The sequence below is a fragment of the Epinephelus fuscoguttatus genome, linkage group LG1 (assembly GCF_011397635.1).
Source record: "Epinephelus fuscoguttatus linkage group LG1, E.fuscoguttatus.final_Chr_v1".
NCBI lineage: Eukaryota > Metazoa > Chordata > Actinopteri > Perciformes > Serranidae > Epinephelus > Epinephelus fuscoguttatus.
In genome coordinates this window covers 5,566,220-5,582,816 of record NC_064752.1, presented here as the reverse complement: position 1 = coordinate 5,582,816, position 16,597 = coordinate 5,566,220, and the positions used below count along the sequence as shown (strand labels likewise).

Genomic DNA, 16,597 nt, shown 5'->3' with positions numbered 1-16,597 from the left:
CTAAATTTTGGCTAAACAACCAGCTGCACAACAAACAAGAAAATGCCTACTATCAAAAATATTATTGAAATCAGGAGATATAAAATCAAAAAATGTGAATCAAATGATGAATCTGAGCAGACATTAAACACCAACATGACACATTTTACGTTGTTATAAAATGAGTTTGATTCTCAGCACTAAATGTGATCATTTTCCAAACACACGCACCACTGATACTGATTTACCATCTGTTACTGTGAGTATAAGTGAAATTTATATGGCCTTGAGTAAACTTCACTCTTTGTAGAAAGCTATAAATATGTAACAGAAATCAATATGAGAATCAATTTTCTCCAACTTCAGATCGACATGTTCAACAACAGTGCCTCGCTGGCCTCAGCGTGCACAGCCAAACTAAATCACACACACAAGGCTGCAGAGCACAAACACTAATGAGCTTCTACACATGGAGTCAAAGTGCAGCAGCATCCATTCATTATCAGCACAGAGGCGCTAAATAATTAACAAGACCAAGTTTAAATGTGAGTCATTATTTATTTATCCTTGTTTTCATTTTTCTTTTTTCTATCAATACAGCAGCTTCTGGGAGTGATGAACACACTGTGTGAACAGAGAGCGCAGCGTCTCTTTTCCACAGCGCTGTGGTTCTCACTGAGGCAGTATTTATCGTCACCCAGCTGTGCATCTGCTTCTACTGTGCTCCCACCACATATTACATTATCACTGTTGGCATCTCCAGGTTTCTCGCCTGTAAAAGACTTAAAGGTTTGCATGCAACTCCATGGGCTGAATTTTTCAGCTCAGCTATCACTCCGCCCATCTTCTAAACGAGCAGAGGCTTATAATAAAGAAAATACCAGGTAGTGGGGCTTTAAAGGAACACGTCACCGCCCAATTGACCATTTGTATATCAGTTACACACCCAGAGTTACATTAAATTCCTGAAGAAAACCTGCTTTTTTTCTTTGCCTGCAGTTGTTGATTGTTGTTGTTGATGTATTGAATTCATAGGGGTTCATGTGTTCATTTTACGAGTCGTATACTGGGAACTTTAGCTAAAACATGAAAACCACAGAGAGGTGAAGTGAATAACTTTGATTATTTTGTGATGTACCCCTAATCCAAGGTTGGGCCTCCTTGGATCGGACTTGGCTCTGACCTGTGGAGACATGGACACAGGATCTCTGGGAGTGTCCTGCGGTGTCTGGCACCAGTGCGTTGGCGGCAGATCCATTTAGTCCAGTGGGTTGTGAGGTGGGTTAATGGCACGTGCCACAGATGCTCATTCAGATTGGGATCTGGGGAATTTGGAGGCCAGGTTGACACTTTGAGGTCTTTGTCACATTCCTTGGGCCATTTCTGAGGCATGTTTGCAGTGTGGCATGGTGCATTATCCTGCTGGGGGGCCACTGCCATTGGGGAGTACTGTTGCCATGAGGGGGCGTACTTGTCTGCAACGGTGTTTGAGTGGGTGGAACATGTCAGGTGGTATCCACATGAATGCCAGAACCAAAGGTTTCCCAGCAGAACAATGCATTGGAACAAAATAATCACAGTTATTCACTCATATAGAAATGGTCAGCTGGGGTTGAAGTGTTCTGTTAAGCAGTGGAATATGTGGGTAAGCTATATGTGCAACTAGAGTGTGGAAAACTAGAGGAATAAAAATATCTGTGTTTTCCAAATTACTGGTTTTGGCAACATCTGTAATCGAAACATATTTTATAATTAAGCTTTGTTCCACCACAAACATCACATCTACTTCTGAACAAAGCACACATTTCTCATCAGCAACAGGCGGACTGATCCACACACACAGTCATGAACAAACACAGCAGGCTCATAAATCCTCTGCACAGGCTTTGTAGGAATAATATAGACGAAACACCTTCACAGAGTCAAGTAACCAACAGTCCACAGCAGCAGCCTGCAGCTTCACTGATCTTATCCTGCAGACTCTTCTCCTCCCCTGAGCCTCGCCGTCCTGCCTGTAGCTGCATCGTACTGCGCACCACCAGCTCCACACCACAGAGTGCATTTCACACAATAGTACGGTGCCGTGTGAGGCAGAGAGGGGCAATCATCTTTTCATTCGCATGCCCTTTTTTAATACCGCATTCTGCTTTTTTGAAAACATTTTCCCACAAGCTAAGACCTTCCATTATTCTGACAGCTGTACTCTCTTAAATCACCAGCTCTCATGTGACTTGACTGTTTGAAATGTAATTTATTCATGGGGAATGGTAAACTTCTCGTTCATTCATGAAGTCCAGCCTGAGGCTTTAAATGAACATTGTTTGTATGGAGGAGGATTTCCCTCCGAGCAGTCGAGATAAATTCTGTCACATTTTAAAGACACATTTCGTCTGTTGTTTTTAAGCTTCACCACATGTCACACATGACTCTGCTGCAAAACATCACTGTATTAGCTGCATATAAGAAATTAGTTGACACTTAAATGCATCAGTTTTCACTCAAACTTTGCGTTCCTTTAAATTTTGATTGCTGATTTGGTCTAAAATCAGACTTTCAATCTGATTTTTAGGTCTGCTCGATAAAATGACAAAACAAATCTTGACATAGTAAGACACAGTTCATGCAGGTTCTGAAGACATGTCTTGAAAATATTCTCAGCATGCAGTGAGCTTCAGATCTGCAAGGGGCAACAGCCAGTCTGCTGCTATTACACATCAGGGATGCAGAACAGGACATGACAGAGTAACAAACCCGACCTGTCAGCTCCTCCTGGTCTGCTTCATGAGGACCGACAGTGAAACAGGCTGCTGAAGTGTGTGCGTGTGGCTGTAAACACAGACCGAGCTTCACAACTTAGATCAGCGTTCAGGCAAAAAACAGTCCCAACAGAAACGCACGCAGCTCCGTGGATGGAGGTCAGCTGTCCGTGCAACAGCTGCCCATCATGATCACCACCATCACCATCACCATCCTCATCCTCGATGCGTTCAGGCATTCTGCATGCGCAGCGTTCAAGTTAAAGAGAAATGTAAATCCCGTTTGGCTTCAATGAAACAAAAAGAAAAAGAAAGAAACTGCAAGAATGAGATAAAAGAGGGCAAACTGAAGAATTAAATACATGAAAATGAAATAAATCTCTTAAGATCACAGAGAGAAAAGACATATTTGCAATGAGAAGAGAAGGAAGCGAGAAAATATCACAAAAAAATAAACAAAAGAACTCAAAATAAGCACAAAAAGGCAGAAGATGAGCTGCATCCAGCAACAAGCAGCGGGAAAAAGCTCCGGTAAATATTCGCAGGACAACAGAAAGACAGAGAGAAATCCAACCAGCCGCTGAAATTCGGCGAAAAAAAAAAGAATAAAAAAAAAAATAGGAAGGAGGGAACCAAATCAGCAACAAAGAAAGAAAGAGAAGAAGAGGAAGAGAGCACTGACCTTCCAGCGGAGGAGGCAAAAACGCTCAAAGAGACTGAAGTGAGAGGAGAAGAGCGGGCAGGCGGTGAGGCTCAGTGTGCGCTCGGTTACCGGGCTGAAGCTCCGACTGCGCGCCGGCCAGTGGGGCGGTGATGAACAGCAGCAGAGCGCCGACTGGAGCGAACCACTGAGCGCTGACAGGCAGGGGGAGGCCGGGCAGCACAGCGGCCGCTGGGAGCTCCGTGCGTAATTTGGCACCTGGCTAAAGAGCGAACACACAGAGCCAGAAAGGCTCTTAAAGGGGCATCTCATCCAGAAATGACTTTAATGAACAAGCCTGATTGTTGTAGCTGGTATTTAGGAGAGGTAATTGCACCCCGCCTGTTAAGTTCATCGTTACTCGCCGTCCTTAATCAAACAGTTTAGTGGATCACCGTCAGCAGCAGGCTGCAGGTCTGCATTATGCTCGATAAACTCCATGTTAACTCACCTGTGTGTCTGTTGGCGGGTTTCTCCATTCAAACAGAGGCGCTGCCCAATCAGCTGTTAAGAACAACGCTCATCCAGGTGATGTAACAGTCACGTGATCCAAAGAGATAATGTCAATAATTTTCATGTGTAAACCATATTTCACTGCAGATCAGCTTATATAAATGCTGGACAAAGATGTTTTAAAAAATATATGTTTATTCTTTGTATAAATATGCATTTGTAAAAGTATGTGGTTAATTCCAGAAACAGTGCACAATGGGCTTTTCCAGGAAAAGGTGGAAGGTGTTACCCAATCAGCAGTGCCATGTATTCAAAAAACAAATTCTTACATGTTGTACATTGAATGTTTGTTTTTATTTCACACTTGCTTTGGCAATGTCAATGTGTGTTTATGCCAGGAAACAGTGGATTGCCCCTCCGGGTTGAGAGTGAGTTGCGGCCTCAAGCGAGGGAGTTCAAGTGTCTCAGGGTCTTGTTCACAAGTGAGGGTAGAATGGAGCATAAGATGGATTGGCAGTTTAGCCCAGTGTCTGCAGGCGCTGTGCCGGACAGCTGTGGTGAAGAGGGAGCTGAGCCAGAAGTCGAAGCTTTCAATTTACTGGTCCATCTACGTCCCAACCCTCACATACGGTCATGAGCTCTGGGAAGTGACTGAAAGAATGAGATCGCAGATACAAGCAGGCGAACTGAGTTTCCCCCAAAGGGTGGCTGGGCACAGCTTTAGAGATAGGGTGAGGAGCTCAGACATCTGGAAGGAGCTCGGAGTAGAGCCACTGCTCCTACTGTCGAAAGGGGTCAGTTGAGGTGGTTCAGGCATCTGATCAGGATCCTCCTGGGCATCTCCTGTTAGAAGTGTTCCAGGCACGTCCCACTGGTAGGAGGCCCCAGGGCAGACCCAGAACACACTGGAGAGATTATATATTTCATCTGGTCTGGGAACACCTTGGAGTCCCCCAAATGGAGCTGGAAAGTGTTGCTGGGGAGAGGGGCATCTGGAATACTTTGCTCAGCCTGCTGCCCCTGTGACCTGGCTTCGGATAAGCAGTTGAAAATGGAAATTAAATTAAAATACAGCATGTTTAAGCTCTTGGACTCAAAAAGTCTTCTTTTTCCACCCAACAGTAATAGTTGCATTAAATATTGTTTCCTCATACATGCACATGATACAGAAGAGCCCTGCTGGCGTCTCGTCATCACTGAGTGAGAAAATGACGAGTACAAAAGCCCAGTTCAGACCAATAATCTGAGACAAGACTAAACTGTTTTAGAACATTACAGAGAAAAGTTGCAGCAGTGTGAACTGGCCAGTTTGAGCTCGACTCAAGCCGGTTGATAGTGTCACCTGCAGCTCAGCTGGTCAGTTTGCCAGCTGCTGGTTTTAAAGCACTTCACCTGTTTCTACAGCCAATTGGCTTGTAGTCCGCTAGTCAAGTTAAAATGGCCGAAGATGGTGTGCTAACTTGCTGCTGCAGGTGCTCCGTCCCTGCTGAGTCCACTGTTTCTGTCCTCACGGTGTGCCAGTGTCGGATGGTGGGTCACTGCTGTTGCTCGCTGCCTGAAAAGCTGGAAATCAGAACAGACGTACAGAGTTGTTGCATAGAGATGATACACCATCTCATGTAGTTGCAGTTGTGTGAACCGGCAGGTTTTCAGAATATTGCAGAACAGTACACTGCAAGTTTCAACTTGTCTGAACTGGGCTTAAGAGAAAGAAATACTCAAGCAAATTTCAGACATCCTGGAAAGAAGAATTCCTGCTTGCTATAGAAAGTTTTAAAGGATAGGGACCTGCAATTTGCAAAATCAGCAGTGTTGATTGTCTGTTGTGACTTGGTGGAAAATATACATTAAATAAAGTAACTTCTTTGTGATCTATCTTCTCTGACTATCCTCTCTTATGTTGAAGCTAGCTTTAGTCTCGAGTCCATCATAGCTAGGTGGGTTAGCATCTTCTGCTCTGATCTTGTGTGGTCACTTCACCTTTAGCTTTTCGCAGTTTATCCCCCTCTATATTTCTGACAGCATCCTATCGAGTTAAAACAGCTGAATCTGGAGAATTAATACAGTGGAGTGGGAGAGAGTTCTGTCAGCCTGCCATTCTTTACAGCGTGCCAACCGGGAGTCATTAAGGGGAATTCTCAGTGGAGTCAGTGTTACTCCAGGATATTTTCATGCTGCTTGCTCAGAATTGAGAATATGTCATGTTGAATTTCCGTGGGTGCCAGGACAGAAGTTGGGTAAATTGCTGAAGAGTCTCTAGCAAAGGCTGCTTCAGTGTTTGTGAGGAAAAATGAGATACAGAGAAGCAGAAAGAGTGGAGAGAGGAGATAAAGAATATAGGCTCTGCTTCCTCTGCAAGTCACTGCTAAGAGGAAGAAGTTATATATGAGTGGTATGAGGAGGAGTTTCTGCTAATAAGCTGCGGCTTGGCTTGCCATAGCAACTGTATAACTACACAGATAGATAGATATGAAAATCACAGGCAAACACACTGAAGGACTTTGCCAATGTGGTGATAAACAGTCAGTTAAGTTTTCTTTCCTGTGGTAAATACAACAGGAAGAGACAACAACTGTTCGTCTGTCTTCTCTTTGAAGACTTTGTTTTCCTCTGAAAAGAATTTCCAGCATTTTAAAAAGAGCTATTTTCAGTTATTTACCCATTATGTATAAAAATAATAATAATATATTAGATATAAAAAACTGAGAAAGGCTCATTGCTGCCTTCACAGATTGGCTGAGAAGCACTCCATCATCAGCACAGACCATAGTATCATGCTAAGTACAAGACCCTCCCTAGTTAGTTTGATTTGTGATCTCAAAGACAGTCGTGTGGACTTTCTCCAGAATCCAGTAATACATTCTTAGAGCGGATTTATGTGCATTTTTTCCCTTGAAGATAAAGTGAGTGACCTAATATTCACAGTGTAGTTTTCATATTATCCAATCTTGTAATAATTGATCTGAGATATTAAATTAAACTTCGGCACGTGTTGCTAAATCACTTAGGCAGGAACGGCTAAAGGAAGTGTATCATAAAGAATGTGGTGACAGAGACGTGCATTATATGTTGTATTTGTTATATTTTAAATGTGTTTTGATTGGCTTCTTCCTCAACCAGGTCTCTCTTGTAAAATAGATTTTCCATTTCAGTGGGACTTCCTGGTTAAATAAAGGTTAAATCAAATAACAAAAACAGTGTTTGTTTATCCTTATACATTTTTATGCCTCCGTGCCAGCGACAGCAGTGGCTGGCTTTATTTGTTCTCTGTCCATCCATCCCATTCTCGTGAATGCAATATCTCAAGAACGCCTTCAGGGAATTTGACACAATTAGATTTTGGTGGTCAAAGGTCAAGGTCACTGTGACCTTGCATACATCTCATTCTCATGAACACAATATCTCAGGAACACCTTGAGGGAATTTCCTCAAATTTGGCACAAAGGTCCACTTGGACTTGGATGATGACCTGATTAGATTTAGATAGTCAAAGGTCAAAAGTCAAAAGTCACTGTGTCCTCACAAAACATGCTTTTGGCTATAACTTAAGAATTCATTTGCCATGTATGACAACATTTCATACAAATGCCTACTGTGATAAAATGATGAAGTGATGACATTTTATATTCAAAAGGTCAAAGGTCAACTTCACTGTGACGTCATGATGTTCTGCATGAAGCACTTTTCTGGCCATTACTTGATGTCATAACTCAGGAACTGAAGGGGACACATTTGGTCAGATACTGAATTGTGACACTAATCTTTGGGGTCCACCTTGAAACTGTGCTGATTGTATAGATCTTATGTGTGTGAAGCATCCATGTAAATTGTGGGTGCATCTTGACTAACGACTAACGAAGCCGAAGAACCTTGAGATGCAGGAAGAACATGCAAACTTCACCCAGCTGGCCTGTGGCTGCAGACCCAGGGCCTTCTTGCTGTGAAGAGACAGTCCTAACCACTTCACCACTTTATTAAACTTATTCTGTTTCATATACCATTTTCTACAAATACGTTATTACTAGTCCATACCCATTGGTAGCTTTGTCACCTTCTACCTATGCCAATCCTCAATGCCTATGTGCAGTTTCACGTAGATTGACCACGTCAGTGAGTAGAAAAACGTGGGACAGACAGAATGACTGACTGACAGAATGACACACTGACAGTTTCCATGATTATGTACAGCATACCATACCATGACTTAGTCATACCAAACATTAGACAAAAACAACAACATTGGTCCACAGGGGGAGCCACAGCGATCGGTCACATTTTAGCCATTTTTAAGCATTTTTCTGTTGTTATAGCGCCACCCAGTTGCCAATTAGAGTTAAATTTCTCCAGTCACCTTGAGGCATCCTGTTCTACATATCTACCAAGTTTAGTAAAAATCCATATGGCGGTTAGGCCTAGATAAGAAATGAGCTCTTTAGCGCCCCCATTTTGTTTGATGGGGTCAATAATGGAGGGGTCCCCTCAGATTATGTGTGGTCATATGTCTACAAAGTTGCGTGGTGATGGGTGAAACCCTTGAGATGTTATACACCTTTATGTGATGAGCCACGCCCTCCGCAATATTCATTGCCTTATAGAAGCTCAGTTTTAGTAAGTTTTCCAACTTTTGCCAAGAGGGAACTTTAGATATTGGTCCCTAGATTATGTTCACCCAGTTTCATGCAGATCGCTCAAACTTCCTAGGAAGAGATCCATTTGAAGTGTTTTTCAAAAAATTCAAAATGGTGGAAAATCTATATAAGCGGAAGTTACGGGTTCTTGAGGCAGATTTGTTCCTCATGAGGAGAGGCATCTCTGTGCAAAGTTTCATGTCTCTACGACATACGGGGCATGAGATATGCCCATTCAAAGTTTGCAAATTCAATCAGTTGCTATAGCGCCCCCCTTTGGTCAATTGATGTAATATTGCTTCATTGGCATCCTCCCATGACCCTCTACCACTGTGCCAAATTTCACATGGATTGACCAAGTCAGTGAGGAGAAAAACGTGGAACACACACACAGACAGACACCCACAGAGTTTTTGTCATTATATAGTAAGAGAAGATCTGTGTCTGTATCGGCCCAACCAGCTACATTACATGTATCCATATCTGTACTCAGAAGGGGCAGGGTTGATCCAGACATAGGTGAGGTTTTAACTGGAGATGGATGGATCCTATTCAGAGTTACGGGTTGATCCGTTAAACTATAACAGCAAATGGTCACGTATCATGCCGACACGAAAGGACGACTTCTTTTGTTGGTGTCTGACGCTGGAAGTCACTGCCCAAACACTGGATTTCAATGACTTTGAAGTTATACATGGTTGGCAATTGTAAGATATCCCTTGTTCGCAGAAATGTCTAATGCCAATATTTATTCTGGCAATTGGCTGGTTGTGCATGTGACACATTAACATAATTAGATTTTAAAATAGGGTAAAAAAGCCAGGTTTCTTCACATTTATCATCACATGTTAAGACCTTTTTTAATGTAGCTCAAAGCTACCAGACACCAGTTAACATATACAAAGCAAACACAAAGTGAGCACCAGAGAGAGGGAATAAAATGATAATCTAGAGACCAGTTTGTTCGAGAAAGAGCAGTAACTATAGATGACACACAACAGTGATACCTCCCATCAACAACCAGTGCTCTGACCATGTACAGTAAGCGTCCTCATGCTTGTATTGTTACAGATTTTTACCTCTCACAGCAGCAATAAAGTTGTGGTAAGACTTTATGAACTTAGAGCATCAAGTTGTTTGTTTCTGAAGTTTGAAACTCTTGACACTCTTTAAAAGCCAAGGGCCAATCTTGTGCAGACACACACACACACACACACAATATCACACACACAGTTATCTATGAAAACGGTTCAAAAGAGACAGGGGTACGCGAAGAGAGAGGAGCAAGGTTGTTTATTTTGTTGTGCTGCTTGTTTCTCTGTTTTCTCCTTCAAGGGCAGAAAGACGAGCCGAGAAAACGAGGGTGAGCGAGGAAGAAACAAACAAAGAGAAAGAAAGACAGAGAAAGATTCCAGAGTCTCTGATCAGACAGACAGAGAAGAAGAAAAACACAAGTACAAAAGATGCGAATCCCCTGTGGTTTACACAATCAGGTTCATGTAGAGAATAAAAGCAGACAGTTGTAAATGGACTGATGAAATCCGAATACAACCTAACGTCCAGTCAGTTGCCTCTGTGCTGCAAGGGTATGACGAAAACATCCCATTTTAAGGAACAATAGAATGTATGTTTTTACTGTATAAGTTAAATGTTTGTCATTTGAGTCAATGAGATGTCACAGGTACTAAAGAGACAGAGAAGAAGGTTTTAACTTTTGAAGTCTCCCAGAATTTGTAACTTACTCCTTTTCCTTAAATTATTTTCCTTCCCTCAGTGCTGCAGTGAAACAGCGGGAGCGAGCGCGGAAGAGAGTTATTTGATTTTCTTCAGTCAGAAGTCTGATGTTAAAGCACAAAAGAAAAAGAGAGCTGCTCATCTGAAGCTGTTCCCCTTTTGGGGTGAGAGGAAATACTGGAGGAGTGACAGAGAGAGAGTTTCTGGATAAAACAGCTTACTTTAAAAGGGGGATTGAAAGTGAAGTCATGTGGAGGCAGAGAGAGAGCAGAGAGATCTGAATGTCACTGTTCTTAAAAAATGTCTCACTTTAAAACTCTGATCAAGTGTCACCCAAACTGAAAACAACTTTGACACACAGACACATTGGAAGGGTTGTTTTATGAAGCATTAATTCACCAAACATGGGAACTGATTTCATAACACGATTTATGGACATGAATAAAAAGACTCAGGCTCCGGGTCTTTCAAAACAAGAATCTACATCTCCACATCTCTGTCTACCAAGCTGCTTGTATCACTACCCATCTCTACAGCTGTGAAGCCTGGGTCACCTACAGTCGCCATGTGAAAAAGTGCACGCTGTTACAAGAGTTTCGAATCACAGTGCGTCCTCTGCCTCACTCCCTGCTGCTATAGACCACCTTGCCAGGAGAAGAGCAGGCAGCAGCTCTGGAGATGGACCCCTAGTGAGCAGCTGCTGCAACTTGAATTCAACCAACGCGAACCCTAGCTCCAAGGAACTGGACAGCCTCGATTCCACGGCGGATCACCAAACTTTCTGTTGCTGCCATTACGCAAGTAAGTCCTGGCACTGCCACTGGTCACCAGCCAGCTGCTACAGCTGCCGACCAAAGATTCATGTCCAAAGCTGCTGCCTGCTCTTCTCCCGGGGAAGCAGTCCACAGTGGGCTGGCCAGCAACTAATTCTTGTCTTATTTGTGATTGGATCGTTGTGATGCAACATTGGGAAAATCTAAACTACGATTTTATGCGTGGTTTACTGCCCCATTAGACCACACATGAGGAACATGAGCCAAATGTTAAAGCTACTGTGGAACTGCCCTCAGACACAGATTCTCCAAAGGCCACTATCAGATTATAAAAACTTGAAATGAGTATGAAAATCCCCACCTTGTCTGCATAAATACAAAACCAATTCAAGATTTTTAAAAACAAGTTTGTGTTCCAAATATTAATCTGACTTCTTCTAATGTGTATCTTGCTGGTGACTTTCAAATGTATTGTTCAATTATAAAGACAGTGAGGTTTAAATGTTTGGGGAATGTTTGTGTATTTGTTTAACTGACATGTGTTTCCAACAAATCCTTAGCAAATTAGTTAGTTAGTTTGTAACTGCCCTCCAAGAACTACATATGGAAGAGTTTTCTGATTTGATGCCCCAGTCAGCAGTTACACCCATTTACTGATGTGACAGTGTGATGATTAAAGGGATAGTGCACCCAAAATTGAAAATTCAGCCATTATATACTCATCCATATGCTGATGGAGGCTCAGGTGAAGTTTTAGAGTCCTATGGAATAAAAGATAAAGTCCGCACACCAGAAGCTGCTCCTCGAACAATTTATTCATGTGTTACGTTTCGGGCCCCTGCCCTTCATCAGACATGAAGTGAATGTGAATACACCTCCATATATACACACACATCCCCTTAGGGTCACCTGACACAATCAAGTGAATAAACCACAGGTGTGAGAACAATAATCATAATTATCAAACAGAAAAGAAAATATATATTTCTGATTGATGAGAAACAATCTTTAAATCCAGTACAATGCAACAATGCTAGAATACCACTTAACAAAGATTCTTTAAGAAGGTTCTATAAGAAAATCTTTAAGAATATACGCAGGTATAAGGCCTGCAGTGCAAATATAAATATAAACAAATCCCACACACTTTAAATATCACATAAAGAGAACATCAGGTGAAGACCATCATAAATTTATGCGATATTAAAAAGGGAAAAAAATGTTCTGTAGAGGCGTCTCTAATAAATATCAAACACAGCGATATGGCAAGTGCAGACAATATGAGAAACATGGCTGACACAGTAGTAGCAGAAAACAATCAAATCCAACATCATACCAGCTACTGAGGGAACAATGTAAACACAAATGACAAGTTCCTAGACCCATAGAAATGAAGCGCACGGACCACACACATCATAAAAAAAGGCCTCAAGTCAAAATCAACATTAAGCCCTTTGGGAGCCAATGTGTCCAGGGTATATATCCAAAAAGCTTCTCTTTTAAGTACAAGAGAGTTAACGTCACCACCACGTGAGGGCTGTTTAACTAGTTCTTTACCTATGTATCTGAGAGAGGAGACATTATGCGAGGCTTGTGTTAAGTGCACTGCCACTGGACTTCTGGTGTCGTGGTTTCTAATGTTAGATCTGTGTTCTGAGATTCTAGTTTTTAGTGGTCTGGTGGTTTTACCAACATACGCCAGGCCGCACGGACACTTAAGCAAATAAATAACATTTTTGGTACTGCAGGAAATAACACCCTTGATGTTAAAAGACTTGCCATTCCGTGGATGATTGAAAGTAGAGGTTTTGTGTGTGAAATTACACTGGGTACAGTTGCCACATCTGTAATTCCCGGAGGGGACAGACTGTAAGAAGTGTGGTGGAGTCACAGGCGGCTGATATGCTGTCACTAACATGTTTCTAAGGTTTGGAGGTCTCTTGAACACAACTCGAGGAGGTGTGGAGAAACATTTAAGTGAAGGATCAGAAGTGATGATGTGCCAATGTTTTTGAATGATGTTTTGAAGTTCTCTACCAAGAGGTGAGTACTGGATCACACAGTTAACTTTAGGCTCAGTTGCTATAGAACTAACACTGTTCAGACACTCAGATTGGGAAGTCAAAGCGGCTGCGAGCTTGTGCCACCCATTCATGTTTATATTGTCTGTCTTGAAAACGTTTTTCCAGGTCAGAGGCCTGAGCATGATAATCCACATCCGAGCTGCAAATGCGGCAGATATGATTAAACTGAGAGACAAGTTTTAGAGTCCTCGCATCACTTGTGGAGATCCAAGGGGAGAGTGGGTAGCAGCACAACTCCACCTAATGGCTTGCAGCGCCCCAAATTTAAACGCCCCCCCAAAAAAAACCACATAATTGAAACCACAAAATATCTCCATACTGCTCGTCCGTAGTGATCAAAGTGTCCTGAAGCCCCGACATAAAAAGTTGTTTGGAAAAACGTTTGAATCTGGGGCGCCGTCAGCCTCCATTAGGTGGAGTTGTGTTGCTACCCACTCTCCCCTTGGATCTCCACAAGTGATGTGAGGACTCTAAAACTTCACCTGAGCCTCCATCTGCATATGGGTGAGTAGATAATGGCTGAATTTTCATTTTTGGGTGCACTATCCCTATAAGGTTTGGTTGAGTTTAGCAACAAACATGACTTGGTTACGGAAACATTATGGTTTAGATGTAGTTCATTTATAATGACAGTAGTAGGTTTACAGATGGTCTGGATTCTCTGCATATTAATAATAAACTTGAAGGAATAATAAAAACAACAATGGGCTCCATCAATCTCAAGTAAAACCATTGTGGGTTTGTTTTTTGCCAGCAGCTGCTTACGCCTGTCTGTCAAGGCACATCTGTCCGGAAACGTGAAGAAATGAAAAGTAATTTCAAGTTTTGTTGAAAAACAGATATTCTTCATGAAGAAAGACGCCTCCTCCTGTCCTCCGCCTGCTTTAAATGACACTTTATTGCATGAAGCAGCAGATGGGGCAGGTGTTGCGTTGTAGTCCTGTGAGACAACTGTACATTTCACTGTCCAACGTAACAGCTGTGGGTGTCAGTTAAGTTTGTAGTTTCTGCAGGTGTACATGAAAAGTGGCAAAATATCACATTTTCTGCCAGTTGGGTGGAATGATCTCGTGTAATTTTGGCTATGACGGCTCAAACACTGCAACTCAAGAAAGCACATGCAAACAGACAAAACACATGGACAGCATTAAAAACCCCATTGCAAAGAAAAAAACATGGTGCTCCAGCTTCCTCCCACAGTCCAAAGACATGCAGGTTAATCGGTGACTCTAAATTGTCCGTAGGTGTGAATGTGAGTGTGAATGGTTGTCTGTCTCTATGTGTCAGCCCTGTGATAGTCTGGCGACCTGTCCAGGGTGAACCCTGCCTCTCACCCAGTGTCAGCTGGGATAGGCTCCAGCCCCTCCAACCTTTAACCAATTTAACACAAGCACAATAAAATAAAACGTGCTGCCAAAACAGACAACATAACTAAATACAGAAGAAAAATCAAATCCAGGAAGGCAAAGGTCTCCAGAAAGCAGTATTGGTCCCCTCCACTGTTAACAGTCCAAAAATTGCTGTTATATTAGTTGAAATTGTGTTTCTATCTCATAAGTTGTAGGACACTTGATGAATGAGTGGAGAGTGTGGAAATGAGAAATAGCTGAAAACTTCAAAGAATTTCAAAAGCCTGTAGAAAATCTTTCATAGCGGTAACAGTATCTATCATGGTGGAGCCTGGGCTGTCTGGATTAATCACTGCAAGTGGAGATACATTTCAAATCATGAGCTGTACAGGGTTTAATGGCTTCTACAAAAACAATTTGTTAAATATTAACATGCAAAAAACAAGCATTTCACTTTTCACTTCACACATTTTCCTTTACTATACCACCTTTATTGTTTTTCCTAATCAACACACGCCATATATCACTTTAAGTAAAAGCAACATAAAGTTTCTGCCTATGACGTTGTATTTAAAAACTTCTAGCCTCTAATTTTATAATAATATAATATGCTGTGAGGTGTGAGGCAGATATCAGGGCAAATTTGAACTAAACCAAGCACTAGAGGAAATCACATGTGATTAAGCAAGTAGTGCTCTTTCCAGAGTGGTATATTCTGCTGCTACCAGCAGTTCTACTGTATAGCTCGCTCTGTCAGTCGGTTAGTCGTTTGGTCAGTCCGCAAAAATCCTGGCTGGTTCCAGGACAGAGTAAATCCCCATAGACCCCTAAATTAAAATGTCAAACTTTATATCATGTTTACAGCAGGATATGAAAAATGGTTTTGGCCTCCAACAGGAGGCACCAAGGAGGCATCCTGATCAGATGCCTGACCCTCAACTCCTCAACCTCTTTTGAAGCGAAGAAGCAGCGGCTCTACTCCGAGCTCCCTCCAGATGTCCAAGCTACTTACTGTATCTCTAAGGCCGAACCCAGTCACCCTTTGGAGGACACTCTGTTCGGCCACTTGTATCCTCTGCCTTATTTGTTTGGTCATTACCCAGAGCTCATGACCATAGGTGAGGATTGGGTTGGGAGTGAATCAAAAGGTTTGCCTTTGAAGTTGTGGTTTTTGCAAATTTTCTCTTGTTATGCACTTTTCACCTAATGAGTGAGTCAATATGAAGCGGCAACCTCCAAGGCTGAAAAATAAAGCCAATGCATAACTGATAAAAACACTTCCTCTAATGGCCACTTGAGGCAGGCTCCAGGATAGAGTAAATCCCCATAGTCCCCCATGTTAAAATGCCAAACTTTATAGCAGAAATAAACATCTTTACAGCCTGATATGAAAAATGGGTTTGGCCTCTGTAGCTGAATTCAACATTCATAACAACTGTACAGGGGGTGAATGTTTTTATCACTCATCCTATAACTTTTCAACAAGGCTTAAAGTTATGCATATTTAAGGGTTGGGCAGTTTGAGTGACATCCAAATATGGCTCCAAAAAACTAAGATGGTGACGGCCAAAATGCCAAACTCGCGGCTTCAAACTAATGGGTGACGTCATGGAAGCTACAACCATTATAATAAACAGCCTATCATCAATATATCAGTCACTTTCATCACTATTTGCTGCATTTTGCTGCTTTTTACTTCTTCACCCAAACTGAAGGTTTTTTTTAAACACTCTTTGTGCTTTTGAGAGGAATATCAAATATTTCATACTCAAAATTGTGATTTTTCACTTTAAACCAGCAGTTTTGTGTTATAAGATTCTTTACTTACCATACCTTATCTAACCCCGGCACTAGCTACACAACAGATCTCGCAGTCACACCACAACAGATTTAGGAAGAGAAATAATTACCTTCTCTCCTTAGTTTGCCCCAATTAGCAAATTTTAAACAGACTGTGAAGATCAGGAAGGAAATCCTACATCTTAGTTTTCGCCCCCGAAAAGCTTCCTAACAAGTTGCTGCTCCAGAAATTATGGCTGGGACGGCAACTTTGGTGCTTAATGAGCTGAGGATGTGTTGTGTAAGCAAGTGGGCTTTGTCTGGTGTGGGGATAGTTTCTGTCTTTATGACTTTAATCCACC

At 42.0% G+C, this 16,597-nt stretch overlaps 1 protein-coding gene across 3 annotated transcripts in view; it reads right to left on the bottom strand.

Annotated features, from left to right (window-relative positions):
• The window catches only part of raly (RALY heterogeneous nuclear ribonucleoprotein), a 210,711-nt gene extending 207,028 nt beyond the window's left edge, over positions 1–3,683 (bottom strand). Inside the window, exon 1 of one of the 3 annotated variants that reach the window (XM_049590224.1) lies at positions 3,418–3,683. The gene's annotated coding sequence lies outside the window, so the exon portion shown is untranslated. The remainder of the gene's footprint in view (positions 1–3,417) is intronic. The other 2 variants (XM_049590215.1, XM_049590211.1) reach the window with 2 other exon arrangements.
• Between the last annotated feature and the right edge of the window lie 12,914 nt (positions 3,684–16,597).